General features: G+C 42.2%; 1 protein-coding gene across 6 annotated transcripts in view; it reads right to left on the reverse strand.

The window, feature by feature from the left end:
- foxp1b (forkhead box P1b) overlaps nucleotides 1-24,074 on the reverse strand; it is a 161,619-nt gene that overhangs the window by 120,048 nt on the left and 17,497 nt on the right. For 4 of the 6 annotated variants that reach the window (XM_028575400.1, XM_028575405.1, XM_028575399.1 and 1 more), the window contains 2 exons: nucleotides 20,969-21,047; nucleotides 4,814-4,857 (listed from right to left, as the gene is read on the reverse strand). The gene's annotated coding sequence lies outside the window, so the exon portion shown is untranslated. The remainder of the gene's footprint in view (nucleotides 1-4,813; nucleotides 4,858-20,968; nucleotides 21,048-24,074) is intronic. The other 2 variants (XM_028575404.1, XM_028575403.1) reach the window with 2 other exon arrangements.

Genomic DNA, 24,074 nt, shown 5'->3' on the forward strand with positions numbered 1-24,074 from the left:
ACAACGTGGTAGTTTTTTTTTATTATTATTAAGAGCTAACAAAAAGTTGGTACAGTTATTAGATGTTATTTTCCTATGACAGACAAATGCTTTGTTTGTGTGCTCCATATCCTCCACTCAGTGTCCAGTGTGTTCTCGCTCCCTCTCTCTTTCTTGTTTCATCCCCAGCAGCAAACAGAGTTGTACGCAAATACTAAAAGCCATAATGCACTATATTGTTTGCTGTTAACATTTGAATATTGAAATGGTGTGTTTCAGATCTAGATATTCCCAGTGCAATTTCCATATACCGTACATGCAGACAGTTAAGTTTGCCCACGTTGCAAGTTAAAGACTTTGTGAGCCTATTTGCATCTTTTCTACACAATATGGGTACGACACGCCATCAACAATGCAAGTTACCTATGCTGATAAATAGCTACTGTACGTGGCCAGTGTCAGAGCCACAGAGCCGAGTATGTGAATCACCCACGTACATGTCACTTAACCAAAATGGCAAAGCTGATAAGCCATATTTACATAGCAGTGTTGCTGGGCGTGATTACTATCAGTAAAACTTCCTCCCCACGCTTTAATGGAAAGTTGGGATATAACTTAATGTGGGTCACAGCTGCCCTCGGGAAAATAGCTCAATTACAGCCGTGGATATAAACACTTATGTGGCTGTCGGAGCGGTAAACAGCTGTGGGGTGACAGTCTGTAGTACGTGATCAGTCAAGCAGCTGTTGCTGCACCTTCATTCATTCACTTGTTCTGATGATGGATTCCAATTTCTCCCCCCTCAAAGCTCAACATGTGGCCACACTATTTGCTTACGGGGCAGCGGCAATAGGCAGATTAAGCTACAGAGAATGTCATTAACATGTTCCCTGTGTTAAGCAAACGCCGGCTGCACTTTTACTGCCACTGTCAAACACAACAATCAGTTTGCATGAAGTGGACATTATTGATGGGCCATAATGAGTGGGACTTTGGTCCCCGCCTCTCTGAACAGGCCTCTCTATTCTGTTGCAGGACAGTTCTGAAAAAAATGACACTGTGTTACAAACTTCTTTCCAAACTGGAAAAAAACAAAACATAAAGAGCATTCAGAATGATGTCATGTGATGTTATTTTGTCTCAGCGCACTGTGCATTTGTACTCACACAGCGTATCGAAAAGGACATCCCCTTTGGCTGTTGTCTCATTGGGAGCCTACCTGTCACACGGCTGATATGACGCTCTTTGAATGCAGCGTGTACATGTGATCAGAGCGGCAGCAAGCACCCAGATGACAAAGTGACTAGGAGTGTCAAAGCAGCATACAAACAGGCCTGTCCTCTCCCAGACAGGAAGCTGGGAGCAGCAGAGGCGCTGCCTTGTCTCATCTGCCAGCAGCGCTCGCTGCCTCCCCGCCTCATCACAGCAGCCATGTCTGATGGCGTGCACAACTCCGCGCTGGACGGCTGTTTTGATTTCAGCCTGTGTGACACATCTGTTGCTTGTCACGTTGCGTTGGGCCTGTCTGCGAGCTGAGCGCGACCGGGGCAAATGTGCTCCTCATCCTTCTGTCCCGTGTTTACAAACAGGGGCTCGCGCTCACAAACAAGCCAGCATGGTCCGCATCATGTGGAAGGTCAGGAGGCCGTAGGAGACACTACGTGCACACCTGTGCAGCTGGTGTCACAATCCATCAGCCCTGCTGCAAATGTGCGGCGTGTAGGCTGTGGAATGTGAGTGCTCTGTATTAAAAGATGCATTATGTGCTAATAAACCCTGTATGACATCTTAAGTAAAAGTCAGAAACAATTTGTGTGTTGATTGTGTATAATAGGGAAAAAGAAAAAAAGGTATGGATCTTGGTCACTTTATTATCCTTTAAGTATACCCCATCATTGTACACTGCCTAATGAAAATCAATTATCTGCCTCACTATGTCTAATTGAGAAAGTTTGCTACAGCTGTAAATCAAATCTCCATCAAAAGGTGCATTCCGAACAACGTGCTCTTTATAGGCTTTTAAAGTACCTTGTAGGAGCATTTCACAGATCTACCAAAATCAAGGGTATTCTATGCCAGACTCCCACTGTCAGCTTAAATACATGAGCAATGACCATGGCTAATTGGATCCATCCCATCCATCCATCCATCTATGAAGTACACATGCTATATCAGCGAAAATCAAACGACATTGTTTCACTCAGTGTGAGGCAAGCCCAGCACTAAAGCGCCAGAAAGGTATTTATTAATGGGATGTTACGGTAGCTTAGGACCGGCGCATTCACAAGTGCTTCATTTCTATGTCCTTGTCTTTCCAATCAATATTCAAAAGTGCCTTGTAATTACACGTTTAGGATTCATTTACATGCAAAGTGCCAGTGTGGCCATAAATTGCAGTGAAAAGTTCTGTCTGGGATTTTTATTCCCCCCTCTATTTTTCTATTATACGATTTTGGTTATCTATTTTATAAATAGTCTAAATATTTTTGATAAACATACTTATTTCTTTCTGTATAAAACTCAAAAATAACAGCAAAAACGGGAAAACTAAGCACTGTCTACATGAACAATTTGCATGAGTACCAAACCCCAGCCTGTTATGTAAATGCAATCCCTCTTAAGAGGGTGGGGAAAAATTTGAGATGGCTCATTTACATTGTCAAATAACACAACACTCATACTTTCCATTTACTATCAAACTGTTTTTCAAAAGCGCTAACCTGGAAACAATCAGTGTGTGTGTGTGTGTGTGTGTGTGAGTGCGTGCGTGCGTGCGTGCGTGCGTGCGTGCGTGCGTGCGTGCGTGCGTGCGTGCGTGCTTCCTCACCACCAAGTCAATGCAACAATACTGCTGAAATGGGGCTGGATGGTATACAACGTGACTGAACACCGTGACTGCCGTTCTGACCGGCCTCGTCAGACCACAAGACAACACGTAGCAGTGCTGGCACGGCAGGGAGGCACAACGCTGCTATGGGGGCTCTAATATATTCAAAGAGGGATCATTTACTTAAGGCTTGCATCCAAGGATCAGTCTGGCCTTCATTAGCCTCAATCTGACACGGATGTGAACAACATGTTGGCTTGCCACATGAACACTGCCCCTCCTCCTGCCGAACCCCAAACACTCAACTCCTCCTCCCTTCTCTGAGACCTGCACAGCAAATTCCTCTGGAAATATCACAGGTTGTTAGCATTCCAGAGAGAATTTTACATGGGTGTACACTCAGGCCTTAATTAGAGACCCTATTTGATCATTCAGCAGCTGGGCTTTATTAAAAATACGGGTTCACATCGCCCTACAGTCACCCCTGGCTCAGTGTGAAAGAGCTCACAGAGGCAGAAGAGTCTATGAAACAAGAATATGCATATTCATTACTTGATACATAGGGTCCCTGTACGGGAAATCTACGTCCCAGCTTAGCAGTATTTACACTCAGTTTAGAACAACATTGGAGTTTCCCTGAATATCTTCTCAGTGTCATTCACCTCTGATATGAAGAGGGCAGATGGATTTAGTTATTTTTTTTTTTTTTTTTACTTTTTTACTTTTTTATTTTGAAAAGAAATGTCTCATTTAAATGTAAATGTATCAGCATGGCTTCTGAAGAGAGTGTAATGTCCCATGACGGTCTAAATGCTATATCAGAGCTTCTTTTTATCCCAATCCTAACTCTGCAAAAACCTACATTTTAATAATTTGTAATAAGTTATATATACATAACATATATTCAAACCTATAGTGTGCAACTACTTTATATTAATGAACGTGCGTTACGTCATGAGTTGATACAAAGCTAAATAAGCCTATCGGCTCCACCAAACTCTCTCTGTATTTCTCAGTATGGCTGTGTTTACAGAATGGTGTCGTCCGGCGACATTCGTGCGCAGAAACTCGAGTTGTGCATTTTACGTCAACGCTGAGAACGAACAGCAGCAACGGTCACTTTGGAGATAAAAAAAAAAAAACTACCTCTTCTGAAGAGTCCATCATGTTTTCATTAATCCAACGTTTCCTCCTTCAGCTACTAGAAACTGATGGAGGAGGGGTGGGGGTGGTGCGCGACCACCGAAGGCTCGCATCACGCGGACAGTGTTGTTGTCGTTACTTAGAATTCCTCACGGGGGCGACAGAAACTACGCACTGTAGCTTTTAATAATAAAAAACGCAACCTCAAATAAAAAAATAAATAAAAACATAACCCTTTTACCAAGGTCCACTGGAAGCCTCAACCTAAAGGTCAGCTCAGAACCTGAGCTACATGGACCTGAAAAAAGAACTGGAGAGATGCAAACTATATCTGACCAAGGTCGACAGGGACCATAAAACAAACACCGGGTTTAAGGTGAAGTCTGCTCCCCGTGAAGGTTGGCCATGTTTGCTGTTTACACTACAATGCAGGCTCTCAGATTGTTTTGCGGTGTGGAGTCTGCCCAGGGCCATTGTTTGTTTTTGACGTGTTTATACACCACACAAGGAATAATGACTTCTAGGATAATCAGGGGATTCAGACAATGATTCTTTACTTTTCAGGTTCCCAGGCGACTTTTAACACCGAGAGGACTCTGACACTGAGTCGGCCGCGTCATCGTCGCCATGTTCAGCGTCATTCAAATAGAATGTAAATATGTAACTGCATCAGGAAATGAGGTGCATCGGTTACTATGCAAAACCTGCCTTATCATTTAGTTGCACTCAAACTCAAACTCCCTCAACATAACAATTTCCATATATAATGCCCTTCTTTGAAAAGACAAAAACCAGGTTGTCCAAAAGTTAAAGTAATGATGCAAAAAGCCAATACAGGAGTAATGTTTCTGAGGAAGTACTTACTTTGACCTCTGGCCCCACAGGATGTCACCACTGGAGTCTCCCGGCTGGACCGGCGAGGAGCAGATAGAAGGGGAGGAGAGGAGAAGAGGAGAGGAGGCAGGAAGGTGGGCGTGGTACAAAGGGATGAGGAGAAACAGTGGAAATTATTTGAAACATGAAGGTGACTAACAAAAATTTTTTTTCCACAATCACCTTTATTAAAGACCTCATATTATGCTCATAATTGTATTTAGAGGTTGTACCAGAATAGGTTTGCATGGTTTAATTTTCAAAAAACACCATATTTTTGTTGTACTGCACATTGCTGCAGCTCCTCTTTTCACCTTGTGTGTTGAGCTCTCTGTTTTAGCTACAGAGTGAGGCATCTCACTTCTGTTCCATCTATGTTGGGAGTTGCACATGCGCAGTAGCTAGGTAAGGACTGCTAGCCAGTCAGAAGCAGAGTAGGGTGGGCCCTGACAAGCAAAAGTGAAGGAACACAAAACAGGTCACTTTGAAATGAATATTCATAATAGCAGAATTAAATAGGTTTCACAGTGTTTGTCCCCCCCCCTTTAAATATATGTGGATATATATTTAGCATCTTAAACGACAACTCCCTTGATTAAACAAATAATGACACATTACAAAAACTGTAACTGGGTCCAAATTAATTGGAATACTGCACTAATTGCATTTAAACACTGTTCCATCCCGACCTGAGATCAAGCGCGTTTTAATTACTCGCTTCTGAAGGCTGAATCCCTATAGTGTTGATGGACAAATAAAAAACGGTGCAAGTTAGGGCTGGGCAATATATTGATAATTTATTGCTATCAATATACGAGACTAGATATTGTCTTAAACTTTGGATATCGTAATATGACAAGTTTCGTCTTTTCCTAATTTTACAGTGAAGTGATGTCATTTTCTGAACTTACCAGACTTTTCTAGCTGTTCTATTATTTGCTTTACACACTTAGTCATTATATCCACATTGCTGATGACTATTTATTAAAAATCGCATTGTGTAAATATTTTGTGAAAGCACCAATAGTCAACCCTACAATATCGCCATCGATGTAATTGGTAAAAAAAATATTGTGAGATTTAATTTTCTCCATATCACCTAGCTCTAGTGCAAGTTTTACAGCACACTTTAAGTGTGTTTATTCAATAGGAATGAAGGTCAAGTATCCTGAAATAACTTGTTCGGGGTATGAAACTGCCGTTTTCAAATCACCATACATTAGCACTCAGCCTCTTACTGTTGAGCTCTGTCATTCAGTCCCACTGTCCCACTGCCCCGTGGCCCTTCACCTTAACTCCTTCCCTCCGTTTGCAAACAAAGAGGGAAGAAACAGCAAAATGTGTTTCCTGAAAGGGAGGAGAGGTGGAAAAAGCCCATCCTGTCCCGAGAATCACCGCCGCCACACCAGAGCCGTCGCCACTGGCCTTTCTGCAGAGGCAGCAAAAGTTCCCCGAGAGGGGAGTGTCTGCCAACCCAAACAGGGCTCATTCTCCTCTCTGTGGGCCGCCAGCCGCCCATGTGGGCCTGCGCTGGGCCTGCGCTGGGCTTCCTGAGGGCTCGCTGCAGCTGGAGCACTTTGAATAAAGGTAACAGCAATGTCACAGCTACTGTAAACTTGCTAGGCTGCTCCTGTCAGCAGGACGTTCCCAATCAAAGCAGAAACAACCCCACCTCAAACACAACGCTTTTTTTTTTTTCTTTTTTTTTTTTTTTTCACCGGCTCCAAGTCCAAACTTCCCACGGATTACAAAGAGAGCACACAGGCGAGAGGGCAACCACTGTTCCCTGATCTTGCCAAACAAAATGCCAAGAGACCGGGAGTGACATTCAGCTCTGGGGTTTAAAAATACGAGCAATTTGAAAATGATTAGAGTCTTATTTTATTGTTGAGCGCCTGACACAGGAGAGGAAACCAGAACAATCAAGCTTTTTTTTTTCTGCTGAATTTAGAAACACTAATTAGTTTTGCTCTCGTAAAGCCAACCTGAAAATGACCAATTAGAAAGTGAAAATGAGATGTGCAGAGGAAACAAGAGCTTGTCATTTCTACAGTTTTGAGTCCCATATGCACAACTTTACTATGATGACTTTTACACACACACACACACACACACACACACACACACACACACACACACAGGCAAGATGATTGGCATGCCGCCTACTAAACCTGATGTCACGTACACACTCTGACCAGTTAATGGCACTTTACATCAAATAGCATTTTGCTTAGTTAGGAGGAAACCATTACAGATCTGTATGGCCACATCAAACCCAGGCTGAGAAGCATGGGCATGCAGATGTCTGAAGTACCAGGCTGGGGAGAGGATACAGCCCACCAGGCTGACCACAGCACCAGCTGGTTTCAGCTATAGACCTACCAGGGCCAAACTGTTACCCCCTCACAGGTGCCTTGTTCCTATGAATTTCCTCTTTCAAGGGTACTGGAATAATTCCTCTGAATGTAAAACTGTTTCGTACTAACAGCGGGGGCTGGTACCTTCATGTACTTATATTTCATGCACATACAGTACTTTCCACCTGCTAAGTGGTCCACGTTTAGCGAGTCATTAGAAATTAACGAACAACTTGTGTGAAAATTATCTTCAGGAATTTCGCTGCTATTCCCCAAGCAAACAGTGGCAAGTGTTTCATCACTGTCGGACTGAAGACGGATGGGCTGTCAGTGCCTTCCCCTGTCCATGATCCAGCTCCTGGGCTGGGAAGTGGCTAAAAAAGGCCGGGGCTATGCTTTCCAGGCCTGCGCCTTTTACTGGGAGTAATTCTCAGATGCCAGGTCGCTGCCAACGTCCTTGCAGCCAATGGCAGAGAGGCCAGTAAGTTCACATTAACTGCAGAGTGTAACTGCGCTGAACATCTGCTCATGAATGAGAGCGCTGCCCACTAACTCAGCGAGTTGAGGCCCACTGATGAAAAATTCAACGTTCTCCTGGCTGGCACGCTTGTTTTGCACAATTCTCCTGAGCCCCCAGAATTATATTAAGAAAATTTCAGCACGGCCTGGTCTATCTGAGAGAACAGCTGGCACTGAAAAGGGATCTGCCGCTCGGCGAGAGCTCAGGGACTTCACACGGGATCTGCCTTCTCCTATACCATTTGTCCTTGAAGGAAAAAAAATAAATAAAAAAATCAGTGTTAAGCACCCAGGTAATAATAAGAAAGCAGAGGCTACATTTAGCTGATTACACCACCCGTGTGTGCTACGGAGGACGGAGCATAACCAATGAAGACATGAATCGATATGGAGTGGAAAGAGAAGACAGAGGGGCAATTGTGACAATAAGTAGCTCCCTCAGGAGACCTATTCACTATACCTCTCCTTTGTCTGGCTTGTTCAGCTCATTACATTGTTAACTAGGAAGGATCTGCCCCCAACCCCACAATATGGAATCAGTCTAATCAGAAACAGAAGCAGTCTGTTCAGGGGGCGACTACATCAAAGATTTTGGAAAAGTATGAAGGCAGTCCCACAATTCTGTCCTTCATTTGCTGCAATTATGTGCCTCATAAGTTTGTGATTTTACTGGAGAGACAAAGTGTAAAAGCTACTTTCCTATATATGAAATCCGAGAATCCTAACTGTCTATACAGTGACATGAACGGACAAATTATTTCCTCTAAAGATGATGAAATAGTTTCTCAGTTTAAAAATACTAAGTTTAAGGAAGTGATGACTCCTAGCAAACACTAAGAATAAAAGATTACCACACACAGTAATTTCACTTCCGTCTTTCTGTGAAATACAGTTAACAGATTCCTATATGTCAGCACAGAACACAACCTGAGAGAAACTTTTCATCTCGTTGTTTTTAAAAAAAAATCTTAATCTAGGTTTCTTGCTCTTTTTTACAATGCACTGAATGATGTGGAAATCATAGCAATTGCACCCCACCCCCAAAAGACGTATTCTGTGAATATAATATTGCCATTGAAAACCAAGAGGATGTCTGGAGAGAAGCTCATTCAGCTGCTGACAAATGACAGCACTTTGTCTTCCTGACAAGATCCCTCCTTCATCAAATGTCCCAACTTCACATGGAAATAGGAAATCACACATTATCACACTGACAAACAATTACAACCATGTCATTAGCAGCAACCCTGGGCCTGAAGCCATTAACAAAACACAATGTTGCGCACCACGCTAACCATCAGAAACAGGATGTACATGAAAAGACACTGATAAATCAGTCATGACACAAACAACCTGGTGCTTACAGTTTGGGAAGGGTCTAAATGTTGGGAATGAGGGGCGAGAACAGTCCCTTGTGCCAACTAAATAATAAGATAATCAAGAGCAATCAAAAGTTCCTCATCTCCGAATAAAGATTCATGTCTTTGTGATTGCAGAGCAGTGCTTGCCTTATATTAAAAGTCAACACTTTAGAGGAGTTTCTCTCTAAGTGACTTAATCAGATACAAAGCATTAGTATCTTTTTTAATACATCTCCCGGTGTCAGCCAGCAAATGAAAAAGCTAGCCTCTGTAAATATGACTGCTTACTTCTAACACAAACATTGTTGACACCTAATGTAATTTCAGCGGGACATCCAACTGAAAGCACACCGGGGTAATATAATGCTCTTAATGAGAATTCCTTCCAGCTTGAGACCTTGGCGAGATAGCCATAATGCATGGCTTCTCTTTTTAATAAAATAATTGTTACAGTTATTAAAGATGAATCTCATCACAGTCGAGATGACAAAATAATTCATTACCAAAACCAAGGCTTTAAATAGCTGCAAATTATAAAGCCCTACCCCCCACCCCTTGAAAATACACTACCAGATAAATGGGTTCGTTATTTCGTATAAATATTGGATATATGCTGCCCTTGAAAAGGAAAGAAATATTGCAACTGTCCATTCAGACGTTTGCAGACACACAATGCACCTTGAATCAATCCTACAGGAAAACCTATCAATAAACAACAAAAACTAGAATTAATTTGCCTATATCATTATATATTCTAGTTTTAACTCATCGAACTGTGGCTGCAGCATTTGTTTTATATTCAAACAAATCTTTAAAGAACATCTAAAGCTTGCCCTATATTGTCATTATTATGTATTGCTGATATTCGCATTACAGTCATAACAATGCATTTCTGTATTAAATCTACATTTAATATCTATCAATACTTTCATTATGTCCACTTACATGCCTAATGGTGGTTACTATACTTGCTCATTCAAACACACACTACACATATTGTGCAATACAGGCTTCCACTTCCCTTTTTCTTGCATTCATTGTTGTGTTGTATTGTGTTTCTGAATTGTTTATACAATATTACTTATCAGATCCAATAGCGGTATCTTAACGTAACCAACCATTCAAATGATGAATTAATAAATTGATTAATCTAGATTCACATCTAACTATGTCAGCAGTAAATATAGCCACATGGTAACAACAATACTAATAGTTTGTCTTTTGGAACCTGCAGTGTTCCTTCTAACAGGAACTCCATGTGTGAAACAGAGAAAGCGTTGGAACACGTTTGTACAAACTTCCACCAATCCTCCCCCCCCCCCACCCCACCCCACCTTCCCGTTCACAGCTCTCTTTTATCTTTATTTATGTATTCAAAAGAGATAATTTACAGTGATGGCATGGAAACTTCCCAGCATGCCTTTTAACCTGTCGTTTTTCACTCTCTCCACTGCAGGATGTCCAGAGGAAATGCTTTATTAAGATCCTGCCGACATGAAGAGCTGCTGTGACTTACTGGTGCATTACTGTCTAAAAGGCAAAGTTATTTAGACCAATAAAAGGCTAATATATTGTTGGAGTGGAATTACATATAAGTTATCTCTGCCTTAATAACATCACCGCAACCCCTGATGTTGTTTAGATCAATAAAGCCCATTAAAGTACAGACCTCAAGCGCAGATAAGGCTGGACTGCCACAGCAAAATACTGCTCGCCGGCATCTGAGAGAGCAGAGGTCTTTCTCCGGCAAACAAAAAGTGGCCAAAATGAGAAAAACACTTCTAACTAAATACCATAAAAACTTTAAATCCAATAAAGTTCATTGTCTGCCTTAAGGAGCCTTCTGGTCTACTGGCAAGGCAGATAAACAAGTAAAAAAAGATGGTAATGGATGTTAGATATTAGTCAAGCAAAGAAAAGGTGTGTGTGTGCGTGTGTGCGTGTGTGTGTGTGTGTGTGTGTGTGTGTGTGTGTGTGTGTGTGTGTGTGTGTGTGGGGGAGCCCTCAGCTCCATCTCTGTGCGGAGCTTCCTGTTAGGAAGAGGACATTTTTCTTCTTTCACCATGATGTCATTATAAACAATTGCTTATTCACAGATTGGCAGGGGGAAAAAGAGAAAATGTACAAATGAGTGAAAGTAAACTACAAAACCAGAAAAAAAGTCAGTCTGAGTATATGGACGGAGTATAAGGTCTGATGACAGTATATCCCAGTGTTGTGAATGTGGTTTTCCATCATGCTGTGCTCATTCTTAGCAGTGTCCACCAGGTGATGCACTAAATCATCTGTGCAACAACTGTCCATCAGCCGCTGAGGTGTGATGACCACAGTCTGGCCACTCCCTCGAGGCTCAGAAAGGAGAAAAGGCCTCAGGAGTGTGTGTGTGTGTGTTCGCTTATGTGCACATTCGCTTTTGGGACAGACTGCAGACCATGTTCACGTGCACTTGTAAATTGCAGCACACAGAGACACCACAGTTCTCCACAGGAAACCACAGGAAACAGTTTTGACGCTATCTCTATGAGCCTGCGAAATGACAAACAAGATTTTTTATTTTCTTTTTTTAAGTACAGCGTGTCCCCTATGGCTTATACACAGTCAATAGGAAGTTTACAGACACCACAAAGATAATCAGGTGGGGGAACTGCACTCAAAACAGAAACAACCACTGTTTCCGGTGCTTTTTGCGCCCTCTCCCATCACTGTGTATTTCAGTGTAATGACCACTCTGATTCTGTAAGGTACTAAGACTCTCCCAAAAATTATTTCATCCTTTTTATTCCTCTCTTTTTTCTATATAGATGTCATCATCTAGCAGCTGCATTGTTTACAACAACCAGGCGAGATTGTTCTTACACTAACTTTACCTTAATAACGTAAATGACAGTTTAATTATTTTCTTCACATACAATAACATTTGACGAGTTGAAACTTCTCTCAGCTTGGAGCCTATATGGAGCCAGAGTGCAGCTTTCAGACAGAGCCAGATTACCAGTGTGACTGCAGGCTTGCATTTCAAATATATTTTTTTAAAAGCCATTAAATCGAAAATCAAGCTACAAATAAGCAGAATCACACAAATGCAACAGAGAGATCTTAAAGAGGTCTGAAGAAGTATTTGTTAAACACAACATGTGAGTACAAGACCTTTAAAAAGGACAGAAACTACAGGTAAGAAGACAAGGCAGAAGATACACACACACACACACACACACACACACACACACACACAGCCGTAATGATTGTGAATAATATCCCTGCAAAATGATCAACTCTGACAATGCAATATTACCCAACAATAAATACATCAAGGACACAAAATAAGGAGAGAAGAAAGAAGAGGAATAAAAAGCAGATAAGAGAGACGATCTTCCACCAGCTCCAAGTGACAGCATAAATAAAGTGTGGCACATATTTTACCTTCTTCAATTATCTGCCTTTTGACATGTAAGCTGAGCACAGTGTAATTAACATCTCAGGAGATAATGGGGTCGCTACTCACTGATCAATCTCACACATATATTATTTGCCTTTTACCAATCCAACCTCCTGTTATCCTAGGAAGGAAATATTCCACAACAGATTTTTTTTTTTTCTTTTTTGGTTTGGGGCATTTAATGAAACTCTGGTAATAGGCCTAATGACTCATCCCATTGAGCTCATGTTCCAAAACATCAATTAAGCCAGGGACCCAGCTTAAGCTCAACCAGAGCTTTTGCTATCACAGTAAATAACAAATCTTTTCCGATACATGCAAGCTGTTACCATGTTGTCATTATCAATTACAGAAAGCAACACACAGCAAGCGTTGCAATACTTTAAAGCTCTTAAATTAGCTTTAATTAAAAGGAGAAGCATGTATGACGTGTTCTACTGAACATACAGTCAACCCATATTGACCACTTAATAAAGCTGCTTTCATAGATAATCCCTGAGTTCCAAACGAATGCTGATTGCCTGGCCCCCAAAACTTTGAACATGACAGAACTGCATGCAGCAGATCTCCTTCAGGTTACTTGCCAGATGCCTTTGAACAAACCTCAAATCAGCCCAGAGATTTATGTTGTTTATGTTACGTCATGTTGCTTCTGTCAAGTCCAAAGCTGAGTGTCTGTACCCTGGCACACAGCTAAACCACAGGTGCAGTGTGTGTGTGTGTGTGTGTGTGTGTGTGTGTGGAGGGGGGACGGGGGGGGGAGGGACGGGTGGGGGGGGGGTTTAGTACAGTACAGTACAATAAGAGCAATATTTGAATACCTTAAGGGGAGAAACCACACTTCCTCTTTAGGAGACTGAAAAAAAGTGTGTAATAACTGTGTCCCTGTAATAACAACTGCTGCTTAAGTTGCATCACTCACAGATCTCTTAATAGTATTTGGGCAGTGGTGTTACACCTCAAGACTGAGCATATTATTTTTGCCATTATTTGGTAATACTACTAGCCTGCTACGCCTGCCTTGTTAGCGCCACACGTCATTCTGTCACTCAAAATGAAGCCGTTTAATGTAAAGGACATGGAACTGTAAAAAAAGAAAGAAAAAAACCTGTGTTACTATGCAAGCAAGGTAAGATAGTGTTGACTAAAAGTTGACTGGATTAAATGTATTCAAAAGTAGATCAATCTAAGCAACTTGTCAGGAGTTCAGTCTGAAACATTACAAAGACAAGATTTTAAGTAGATGTTCAAGCTTCTTTTTAATTATTGTGCATGTTAGATGGGATGCCCTGCTTCACCATAACTGTAAAATTAAATAGATGGAGTAAACCTAAAGAAATTCTAGCAGAGACACAGCCGGCTTTCTACAGTCTGTTTTGACTATACAGACATCAATATAAAAAGGTCAAAAACTTTGAAAAATACATAAAACTGCAGTGGGCAAAACAGATACGAGAGCTGATCAAAAAGAAGTAACCAGTAGGGAGTGCTGCAGGGAGTGTTAAAAGCTGTACTTTGAGTGTATTATTAACTCAAAGCTGCCTGGACACGCGGGGGCTGTTTTACAATTTAGGCTTTAACAGATGTGCATTTTATGTAGCAGGTTCTCCAGAGTTTAGATGCCGCTGTCCACATAGATGAGGCCGTAAGGCAGGTCATAAAACCTGCCTTTGAAACTTTGGGAGGATTAATGCCGACATGACAGCTAGTGGGCAGAGATCTGTGTGGCTCACGTTTTCAGTACACTCACATGCTTACACATGCTCAACATCCCAAGATGAAAGCAAGGGATGGCCAGGTGAAAACATACTACATGTTCAAGTCTATCTGACTAATGAAGTCACATTTCCTGCATATCTACTCTTGGGTGGTATGAAATCATTTTGCACACACTTGCATCTCTAAAATGAGCAGTTTACTGTAATGTGAATACTGTATTGTAGGGTGACGACAAAGGTAATTGTACTGCAACCACAGCGTACAGTGTAATTACTGGGATTTACACACCCTTATACCCCCCCATCCAACCCTGGCTTTACAAGGTGGAATTCCTGGCAGGGTACACACACACACACACACACACACTCTCTTTTGGACTGTCTTAAAACAGACACTCTTTTACAGTTACACTTTTTGTATGTGCTCAATTTTGTTCGTTTTCTCTACTTCAAACATAGATCACTGTTTTCCTTTTGCTAAAGACAATCTTTGTCACACAATGCAATCTTAATGTTTCACACTCCTTTTTCCCAGTGACCTGTGTTGACTTTGGTACCACCTCCTGGGCCAGGCAGGAAGGCATGCTGAGTGGGCTCTCTGCTGGCTGTGTCCAGACCCTGCCTCTTACACAATACAGGCTGCCTGGCCCTGCAGCAGGCCAACCCTCCTCCCCAATAACCCACTTCCCATTCTTGATCAAACCTGGGGATTGTAGTGTGAGGGTGGAGATGAGAAAGATGGGAGGAGGTGTGTGGGGGGATGTGAGGGAGGGGGAGGCACATCCTGCGTGAAACCGCATCCTGAACAAGCATCGCTGCATCTCACTGTAAATAAATACTCTCTCCTCCGCGTAGCTTCCGTCAACTGTCACCGCCTTGGCTCCCAATCACCTTCAAGTCCAAACAGGAAAGTGCAGGGAGGCGAGGGAGATGGCAGATACGAGCTTTAATTTGCTTCTCGCTGCACTTTAGCCCGGGTGCACACTGCTTCCTATTCTCCTGCTCTGACCAGCTGCCCCGGCTTCGTTCCAGACCCTGAGTCCTTCCTGTCACCTTTCATTACTACATTATCCAGGAGGAGGCTCCCTGTGTAGCGGGGGAGTCACCATTTGGTGGTACACCCCCCCCTCCGTTTATGTAGTACCGTACGAGACATTCAAAGCCACGCGCAACACCCTCAGAGGAGCGCTGCTGCCTTGTTACCTACTAATCCCCTGGGCATTATCACAGGAGGTGCAACTGAGCAACAGAGCATGACTAGGCAACAACTGAGACATGACAAGCTCTCGGTCCATGAATTGCTTTGTGTTGCAAGACTCTCATCAGACGGGCTCAGTGTGTGAATATCCATCATATGATAATGTATCAAAGCCCTGCTTGTTGTGATGACAAACCAACCTGGGTATTGTATGGCAAAATGTGTCAAACTAGGAACAGAAGCAACTACTCAATGAAGGGGATTTATGTGGTAGCAGCTCCACTTATTGTTTATACTGTTGTCTTATGTTCTATTTCAAATGTTCCTTCAAGAGTGAGAGCATCCAGGCCCACAGTCCTCCAGCACTCCTTACATTGTTTTATTACACTTGAATGAGTTGAGCTGAAAATTGCATGCAGCTGCTGACTGCAGCGCATCAGTGTTTGGCCTGGGCTTAGCTTTGCCCAACAGGCTTTAAAAACCATGCACTAAGTGGTTCCCAAACTGGGGGGCGTGACCTGTAGCGGTGGCCTGGAGTTATAACGAAGGGAGGGGGACGACGTGGCGACACTATACAGTATATAAATAAATACTGCATGGTTCTGCAGCACTGCATGCTAGCAAAGCATTGACAAGTTTGTGAAAATAACTGGCAGCTAAACGTAAAGAAGACGATGAAGCTACACCAAACAACACCACAACTACCGAAACAAAAGGCAAGAAAATACCTAGTGGTGAACACGATTTTTAATCAAAATCTCGTTGCGTTTCGTTGACTATCCCTTCGCGGAAAAATAGCTGGTTGTTGCGCACTTCTCTTTCTCTTTATTTGCATGCAGGGTTTTCTCTGGGTTTTTAGAGCTAAGGACGTCAAACGCTCATTTGCTTATTAGGGACGTCACAGGCAGTTATTTGGATGCAACTTAGTGGTTGTCGTTTGCAGCGAGGGAGAGATTACTAAAGCTAAACTTGGAGGAGCAGTCTTGTCACTAGAATAACTGATAAGTAAGTGAGCCTGTGCTAAAATTGTCACTCGCTCCGTGGGCTAACCCCTTCACTTTAACCAGCAGGTAGCAAGCAAGACACAGGAACTTGGCTTGGGTCTTGAGGAGTTGTAGCATTTATTCACTGACAGCGACAGATAAACTGTACACAGACTTCACCGCTACGTTCACAGCTATGACTTCCATGCTACTTCATACTTATCGACAAACACACCTCGCGCTCTCTTTTTCCCCTCTCTCTCTCCACCCTCACTCGCTAATGTGTAAACTGCAGCAGCCGCTGTGTGTTTAACATCTGCATGGTGCATGGCTGTGACACCGTTTCTGTCGCTGTATACGCAAAATATCATGTGGCACGTGCTCCACGGATGCGTAATAACGGTTGGCTTGTTGTTGTTTACATTGCCAAAGCAATTGTGAAAAAAAGCAATAAAAAAAACAATCTACCAGCATAAAGTGTAAACAGAGCTGTGTATCATTGGAAGAAAATTATGAGTAATTCTCTCTCTCTCTCTCTCTCTCTCTCTCTCTCTCTCTCTCTCTCTCTCTCTCTCTCTCTCTCTCTCTCTCTCTCTCTCTCTCTCTCTCACACACACTTTGGGAACCAGTAACTGATCTGGTAAGCCACTGAGCCACATCTACTGTACATGCTTTCTGTATGGGTGCTTGTATGTTAGATAAAAATGTTGCTTAACGGTTACTGAAATTAAAATGGTCATAAAATTGCCAATTAAATAAACAAATTCTTTCACTGATAAATAGCAAAATATTAGTCAACTGGAATTAAGATGAGGATGTCATCAGCCCTAAACTGTTTAATCCAACCACAAAGCCTTTGTTAAAACAGCAGCAATATTTAATTCTAAGCAGTTTGCTGCTTTAACAGTGATGACATTCTACATGCAAAGGATGTAATGCAAGACTACTTCTATTCAAAACCATAAAAACAATGATCTGAGAAATAAGGATGAAGGAAGTAAGACTAAGCTAAATTAGCCTCACAGTTGAACATTCTGTATACAACAAAACATAAGTCCTTTATTGAAATAGCAGCTCGCTGTTTGAAACAGGAAGAGATGATAACTGTTATTATTTTCCAACCAAATTGGCAGTTAAGATAGGTACCTTATGCAAAGTCATTCATGGGAATGTTTTGCAGGAGAGAATAAAGAGTAGAGAACAAGCAACAGATATAAAGCCAAAGATGTAGTGCCATCTGTCCGTAGTCTCACATTTTATAGCTTATCAGAAATTAATATGATTAAGCGAGTGCTCTCTGAGCCATTCTGCATAGCTGTTACATTTGTGTTAAGTTGTGCCATCTTGTTTAGATGGTTACAGGCGCCCTCCTCTTTGCATGAAGAGAAGGTTCACTGGCCAGACACATTACTTTAAAGAGTAGCATCTCACTGAGCATGTCACAACCTGCCTTGGTGGGGGGGGGGGGGGTCTGCGAGTGTTTTGGTGTGTTTATGTTTATCCTCAGGACCCCCGATTGTTGTTCATTTCCTGTACAAAGACAAAATGAGCACATAAAGGCCAAACTGTGCTCTTCCCTGGCCTTCACGCACATCACAGCACATTTCCGCACAAGTGACTAGCCATAGATGATTATACAATTAAAACAATTTTCCGCATCTATCTGTCAGACTGATCTAATTCACCATTCAAATGACACTAATGGAGCAAGCCTCTTTCTCCCTCCTTCCCCGAGCAAAGCCTTTTCCTCTTTATCCCACTACGCAGCGCAAGTCATCCGCAACAGCGGAAAACAGAGAGAGCCGAGAGGAATGGTGTTGCATTTGTTTAGCAGGATGTTGGTGAATAAAGTTGAGACCCAGCAGTTTTCATTATGACCCATAGTGCAGCAAGAAAATAGGGAGGATTGTTTTTAATTGTTGGTTTAAATTAACCCTTGGTGGAGGGAAAAAAAAAAGAAACAGAGTGACCCTCTTATTTTCTGAGACAACACTCCCTTCAACCAACGCTGACATTAATAATTCATCATGACAAAATGCATGACCAGGGAAGCTGAATGTGAAAAAAAAAAGAAAAAAAAGAGTTGAACGTGACAGAAAAACAGTCACATTAAAGCTGGGTTCTGCAGCTGCAGCAGCAGCAGCAGCAGCAGCATGTGAAAATAAAATGTAATTGTTCACTGTTTAAACACGCATTTCCAATTCATATTGAACATTGTGTCCAGTGTCTGATCTGAAGAGAAGTGTAGGTGCCATTTAGACAGACCCACACAGGGTGTGAGCGACACAGGGAGGATTTAGCCAAACCTTGACCTGGAAATCCTGCATCTCAGTCCACCCAGTTTGGACAAGGAACACAGAAAGGAACTACTCCTACACAAGTTCAAGGGAAATGCTTGCATGGCGTGGCTCTGTCCTTCCCAACCAGCTCCACCAAGTACAATGGCAGCTGAGAGTTTTATGTTTATGAACTACCCTGATGGGGATACACATATCCATTAGATATGAGTCCGCCTATAGAGGGGGTCTGGTATTAACCCACAGGCAAGTGCCCCATCAGCAGAGAGGAAAAAACTGCCTTTTATGGCAACAGATCACAGACTCAAGCCATTGGCCACAAAGCCCACAAATGAGGCGTTAAGTGTAGTGGCAGGGCAGCAGAGAAAGAGGAGCAGAGAGATACGGCATGACCCTCTGTTCATCCATGCATGTATCTGCCCTCTGCCTCCTTTCCTTTCTCTCTGTCTTGCGCTCTACCACTCCCCCTACAATTTTTTTTTTTTATCAAAACACACTTAACTGCCCAACAACAGTCACCGCAAAATAACAACTGTCACCTGCAGCAGAATTCATTAAGGCATTGGTAATGTAGCAGCCCTGTAATGTAATTTTTTTTTTTTTTATAATTGAATATTAATTATTACGCAATATTTGGACAGATTCCTAATGGACGTTTTCTGTAATTAATTGCCAGTTAGAGGCATGGATATTGCAGCAAAGTTAAAAAACACAACCTGACATGGAGATTGGGAAAAGACAGTGCGGCGAAGGGCCTGCTGGGAAGGTTTCATCATTGTGCCTGACCCCCCCTGCTGCTGGCAATGGCAGGAGAGTGGTGAGAGGGTGGGGGGGGGGGGAGAGCATGGAGGAGATAGACTCCTCTTCACAGTCAGAGATTTAATTGCACGCAGATTCCATTACCTCTGCACAAATGTCACATTCTCTTCTGATCAGGGGGCACGGCAGCCACTGGCAGCATGGCTGGCAAGCAGCCAGACTATAGTGCAGAAAGTGTTCAGCCAATCAGGGCTCCCAGGGCAGACAGAGGTGAGCAGAGGGACAGAAAGACTACAGTACGCCAAAGATATTAAAAAACAAAGGAGAGTCACGAACACAAAGCAGCTGACGGTGCAACATTCAGGTAGAGGGCAATCTGCTTCAATAGCAAATAAATTATTGACTTCAAGTGTACAATTAACAGTATACTACTGTCATTACTATTATTATCATAGATTTTTAAGTCAAGTCATAATGTCAAGATCATACAAATAATATGAACTAGCAGTTTTAACCTGAAAATAACCTTATTTTCCATACTTTATTAATAGTTAAATAAAAAGATGCAAAGATAAATAATACCCTTAAGCCAGGGCTGTAGTACTTGAGACGTTTTTCTATTGTCTCGGACTTGTCTCGGACTCTGCAAATATTCTTGTTGGTCTTGACCGAGTCCAGCACTATATGCTTTTTTTCCTAAAGTAACTTACACTTTCAAAACAAAACCATTGAAGATGTGTGCTTGTTCAGAAAACAGGTATTGGTTTACTTCAAAATCCATCTAGAACAGGCATGGCTGTGTCATATGCCTCATCAGGCTTCAAACATTTTCATTTTGGCCACAGACACAATGTCAGCGAGCACTTTGTACTATGGATTCTTCAGGACAAGTAATACGTTTAAGAATATGAACATGTCTTTATGTTTTTATGATACCCGTGTTGCTTGTTTTTTGTTATATTTTCCATCGGCAGTCCAGAATTTTCTTGTTACACCAGAATAAAAAGACTCAACATCTAATGTGTAAAGTTGCACTTCAACTTTATGTGACTTAAGTAAAATTGTTATACTTAAAGTTAATAGTGTGGCCTAATTTGATGCTTTCTTTCTCGCTCTTAACTGTCTCTCATTTGGACTCTGTCTTGACTCGGACTCAAACCTTTTTGGACTCCAAAATACAAATACAGTCCTGGAGTTTATTTATACAAAACAAACGCAACATTGGCCAGTAAAATTGTAAATAGATATTTTCCCCAATATATTTCAGCCCTATTCTGTACTATTTGTTTCTTTATCATTCACATCCATGCTACCTGGCCTAAACAGTTGAGCAATAAAAGGTAATGAAAAGGTAACGTCAGGATACATCTGTTGCGATCTGCTTCCAGCTTGTTATGGCCTGATACAAATTAGCGTAGTAGTCGGACCTAACTGTGCTCTTGAGTCACTTCACAGACAAACAGCACACACATTACTGTATGAAATAAGAGAGGGGTTAGTGGGAGGATTGCCACATACCCTGATCACTGGTGCAGGACAGATTGGCACTCCATTTCCTCCAATCAGAATTCAGCTCACAGTGTTGAGGGCAGGACCACTGGGGTTTCACAGAGGACACAAACAGAGAGAGAGAGAAAGAGAGAAGGGGAAAGATACAACTATTACAAACAGGAAGTGAAAAGGTGGGGAAAGCCCCTACCCTAATCCAATGAGCCCACATGTACAGAAATTACATAAGAACGGGCAAAAGTAAAAGTGATCATCGTCAGCCACAAGTATTTGATATGTTATGACGCACTGATTCCTGTTGTTATCTCCTGGCCTACATGCATACCAAGTTATCTTTTATATCTGAACATGCAGATAAGCAGCTCCGACAGAAGTGTTTGTAACACCTTCTGTGGCTTATTTCACACCTTAAAACAGTAAACACGCACAACGTTGCCCTTTGTTCACTTTTTGGGAGAACTTTTGCAATACCCACATTAAAAAACGTGCTGCATTGTGGCCGGGTTGGATCTGTGGGTAGAGCAGGCGCATATATAATTAGAAGTTTATGCCTCGACGCAGAGGTCCAGGGTTCCAATCTGACCTGCAAAAATTTCCAGCATGTCTTCCCCCTTTCTCTCCCCTGTCTCACCTAGCTGTCCTATCAAATAAAAGGCAGAAAAGCCCAAAAAATTATCTTTAAAAGAAAAGAAAAAAAGTGCTGCATTGATTCCATATAGTTCGTTATGTGAACTGTGATAAAACAGGTTCTATGTTTTTTTTTTCTAATAATGTTCCCAAATAAGAAAAAAAATCATTATGTAAAAATAAGCAAATGCATCTTAAATACATTACAAAATGTAAATTACAACAAGCTAACATGATAAGATAGTTACTACAAAAAGGTTATTAAACTACTGTAACACACAACAAAGCTACATGTCGGTATGACACCACTGGTCTGACTAATCTGACTGACTTCACAGTAATGCACTGACCTATATCCACCTCAGTAAAAAAGTCAAACAAATATTCATAATATTACACGTTTTTTTACATAAATGATGCATGACTTGTACCACTACAAAAACATATGAAACAACATTTTGTTTATTCAAAAACCTGGCGTTAAGCTCAAAAGCATTCATCTGTAGCCAGATAAACAAGTGGAAAGATGCTAATGACTTCCAGATACGGTTCAGATCATGCAAATGAGTCCGCAGAATAGATGGCTTCTGGTTTTGTCCCTGTCATAGGAGCCATGGCTGCATGTGTGGCTTGTTGCCTTATGATATATGTGTGTACCACTTTGCTGTTTAATGTGGCTGCAGCAGCACAGCAAAGCAATTCAGCCCCCAGTTAATTGGAACTGCTCTATGAGAAAACGTGTCAAAAACTTAATCTATAACTCTGTTCCTGTGTGTAGTGGTGTAATTCCTACCAGACACAACAAACGCCAGCCCCGACGTCCTAACTCCTCATAATTCAACAGTGTGGAATTCAACTAACTCCATTAGTGCAGCAGTTGTTTCCACAGCCCGGGCGTCTACATTCCTGGGCCTGCCATCGGCCCCACATAAGACCCATCTGATTACTCGGTTGCATCCCTGTCATTACTCCCCAATATACTATGTTGATCCCAACAGACAACCTCCCCCAACCCCCTCCGCCCCCGGATTTATGGCTATGACTCTCCATGCCCTTCCAAAGGAGCACTTGCTTTAAAAAGGTCCCCTCACTTTGAGATCACCCAGTGACTTCAGCCGAGCACGCTGCCGTGTCTCCGACGTACAACTTACTCGAGCTTCAGTAACTACTTGATGAGAAGTTTCAAAGAGATGGGATTTATGTGCAGTCTCAAAAACAAGGATGTTAAAATAGCTTGGGAGTGCATAAGAGGCAGCTCTGATTTTGAGTCTTTATTGCAAATTAATAAGCACTGGATTTTAAAAAGCGGTTAGGTTTTATGGCGTAATGTGTCCATAAAAAAAGACTAAACAACCAAACACTTTGAGATACACTACATGCTAAGACGCCGACATAAAGTTAAACATTTTTACCTCCAACTGTAAAGCATTCTAACTGTGCGGCCTTTTGCATGCCAGCTGCTCAACACTAGACTCGCTCTTACTCTGGAAACATGTGGTTGTAATCCCCCTCTTTTCACTCAAATTACAAACTATGTCAGTTTCTGAGGAAACTTCACATCCATCCACTTTGCAGCGCGTGTGTTAGTTGCCACTCATTTGTGAGTTTCCAGGCAAACGAGACAGGCATTTGAAGCTGTCCATCCATGTTAAGGGGTATAAAAAGGGTCAGAAATTAGCACCCGTCAGGTGAACCAAATTGTGTTTTTTTGCTGTATTAATCAGTACGGGCCACCTGCTGCACATTTGAAAACACAGCACATAAAAACATTTATTGTTGGTGTTGTCGTCGTCATTTCACACCACGAATTACAATAGGGAGCTTGATTTTCTCGACAACCGTTCATCCGATCGACTTCACACTTGACGGGTTTATTGCTGAGGACCCAAGGAAGTGAAGTGTCGAGTGCGAGCTCTTGAGATCTACAGGACATATTTATTAGTAGTGCGTTACGTACACACTGTGTAATGTATTGAGAGGAGGCCCGACCGTTACACCGCCGAACGGCATGCTGGGTACGGCTTGCTCTCCTTCGCTCGCTACAATACCTTCAAGGTACTGATGAAGAAAGAGAGCCCTGAGAGACTGGAGATGTTAGCAGATGACTACTCTGACATTCCTAGAGGGGACACGACTATTTCGTGGCAGGTTTAATGCTCAGGAGCCAAGGAAGCGCAGTGTCGAGTGTGAAGCGGTTCTCGAGAAAGCTGCGAGAACAAATACCGGAGGCCCCGTTGCGGAAAGACACGTTTTCAACGAGCATTGCACTAGTTGTCAACAAGAAGCGAAATTGAGAGTGAAAAAGGAGACAAAAGATTGGAAAAAAAAGACTGCGACCTGGCATCCATAAAGTCAGTGAGATGGATCTACAATGTAGCCAGAGTCAGTCAGAGACTGTGACTGCGCTGTCTGGGGGACATTGGTGCTTTATCGGATCAATGGCTTGACCCATTAAGTTACACCACTCCCAGCACCTCATCTAATAGGA

This window comes from Perca flavescens, chromosome 4 (assembly GCF_004354835.1).
Source record: "Perca flavescens isolate YP-PL-M2 chromosome 4, PFLA_1.0, whole genome shotgun sequence".
Classification (NCBI taxonomy): Eukaryota; Metazoa; Chordata; class Actinopteri; order Perciformes; family Percidae; genus Perca; species Perca flavescens.